Source organism: Tupaia chinensis, unplaced genomic scaffold (assembly GCF_000334495.1).
Source record: "Tupaia chinensis unplaced genomic scaffold, TupChi_1.0 Scaffold000420_1, whole genome shotgun sequence".
In the NCBI taxonomy this organism is placed as follows: Eukaryota; Metazoa; Chordata; class Mammalia; order Scandentia; family Tupaiidae; genus Tupaia; species Tupaia belangeri.
The window spans coordinates 1,110,728-1,113,046 of record NW_006159925.1 but is presented as its reverse complement, the minus strand read 5'-3'; the positions used below and the strand labels follow the sequence as shown (position 1 = coordinate 1,113,046).

General features: G+C 38.5%; 1 pseudogene; it reads left to right on the top strand.

The window, feature by feature from the left end:
• Positions 1–1,302: 1,302 nt before the first annotated feature.
• On the top strand, positions 1,303–2,021 carry LOC102474263 (Golgi apparatus membrane protein TVP23 homolog B-like; annotated as a pseudogene).
• The last annotated feature ends 298 nt before the right edge of the window (positions 2,022–2,319 follow it).

Genomic DNA, 2,319 nt, shown 5'->3' with positions numbered 1-2,319 from the left:
TACTCTATCAAAAAAAAAAAATAAAAGAAAGAAAAAGAAAAGAATAATACAAAAAAGAGAAAGAAAGAAAGAAGAGAAGAGAAAGGAAAGGAAAGGAAGGGAAGGGAAGGGAAGGGAAGGGAAAGGAAAAGAAAAGAAATGAAAATGAAAATAATAGAAAAGAAAAGAAAAAAGGAGAGAAAGAAAAGAAAACAGAAGAGAAGAAAAGAAAAGAAGGAAAGAGTAGGCAGGTGGGGTGGTGGTTAGGGGTGCTGGACTCCCGCATGGCCGACCACGGTAATAGTCCTGCACCTGGCGGCTTGCTTTCTCATTTTTCTTCTTTCTTTCTGTCTCTCACTCTGTCCCTTTCTGTTCAAATTAAAACAAATAAATAAATAAAGTTAAATAAAATAATTCTTAATAAACAATTTTAAAAAAAAGAAAATGAGCTTCTGTTGATTGAGCTTGTTATGGAAGCCCTAGCACATTTATACAGATTCTTCTCTTTCATGGTGAACTAAAATTATGGGATTATTATTTTTTTTTCCTCTAGCTTTTAACTTTCTTCAAAATCAAACTCTTCTTTTTTTCCCCCTTACTTCTAAGCCCTTAAGTTTTATTTATTTTTTTCAAGAGAGTGTCTTCTTTGTCTCCTCATTCTCTTCCCATTGTGTTTATTTTCTTTTATTTAAAGTGATACACTCCTATTATGCTGCTTTCAAAATTTCTTTTTTAATTCTCAGAGTCATTTGAAAACAAATGCTTAAATTTTAGAAGATGCATTTCTCATGTAGACTTTGTGGATAACTCAAACTGACCAGGAAAAACACTCAAGATATAGGGAGTGAGGAGCTGGAAGAAGACAAAAATAAACAAACAAAAACAAACAAAAAATACTCCCGTATTTTCAAACTCATTACAGGTCCAGCCTCAGCGGCCTGTTGGTAGGGCACTGCACTGCAATGCTGGAGTCACGTGCAAGACCAGTGTGGACACCAGGTCAACTGAAACACACCAGGCACAAGCACTGTGATTCTGAGGGGCTAGAAGCCTGGGAGATGGGATTGACAGTCTCTCTTTCTCTCTCTTTCCCCCTACCCAAAAGAAACATAATGAACAAAACAAGCAAACAAAATCATTACAAAATAGCTCTCTAGAGGTCAAGCTGGGATCACCCAGCTCTGGGAGCTACCTTTCCCTCAAGACACCTCCAAATGGGAGTGAGATCCAGCTGGGCTTGAATATTGACCCCTTCCCCCATGCAGTAATTAGCAAGTGTCCGTTTCAGTCCAGATTGGCGACTGGGGTTGACACATGGCTGCCATGTTGCAGTAGGACAGTAATGATGACACTAAAGATGTCTCACCGTTTGATGCTGAAGAAGAGACAATAGACAAAAATAAAAAACAAACACACAAACAAAAAACTCCAAAATCAGACATCAGTGGCATCATTTTTCCATTTATTCTTTGGAATCAGTGCAGTCATGGTCTATCTTCTCTGTGAATTGCTCAGAAGCAGCTTTATCACCTATATGGTGAAGGCTATTCTGTTGTTAGCATGCAACTTTTGGGCAGTGCAACATGTCACAGGTAGACTAATGGTTTGCATATCACCTAAAAGATGAAGACTATTCTGTGTTAGCATGCGACTTTTGGGCAGTGCAGCATGTCACAGGTAGACTAATGGTTTGCTTACATTGGTGGGAGCATATTGATGAAGATGGAAAGAACCATTGAGTGTTTGAGTCCAGGAAGACATCCTTTCAAGAAAATAAAACTGTTTCAGAGGCTGAATCAAGAATCTTTCCATAAGGACTTTTTGCCTGTCCAGTGCTGTGGGTGGTTTTTGCCTTTTCTGCTCTTCTCTCCTTCAGAGTAAAGTGTCTGGGTGGTTACCATGGGGGTGGTGCTATACGGTGCCAACCCATGTGCTTACATCAGGTATAGAGGGGGCAGCAGGAAGAATTTAACCAGGATGGCTACCTCTCTCTGGGAAAGCAGTTTTTAATACAAAACATTGGAGATGATTGGAATTCCTAAATAGGGAGAAAGGTTCTGTGTTTTGTTACATTGAGAACCAACCAATGAGATTCTCTGAATCTTTTAAAATGCAGTTCATGTTGCAAAGAGAAACGTTGGGTTTATTTGTCCATTTAAAAACTTAATTTACAAATAAAAGTCACTTCCATATTAAGTTTTTGTTTTCTTTCTTGCCACTGGGACTAAAAAGTATGGTGTCACTAGAAACACTCTCACAACTCGTTTTATGGTGAACAGCTATCCAGACATGGTTATGTAATACCAGCATATCCCAAAGTAATCAAACCGTGTTGTATTC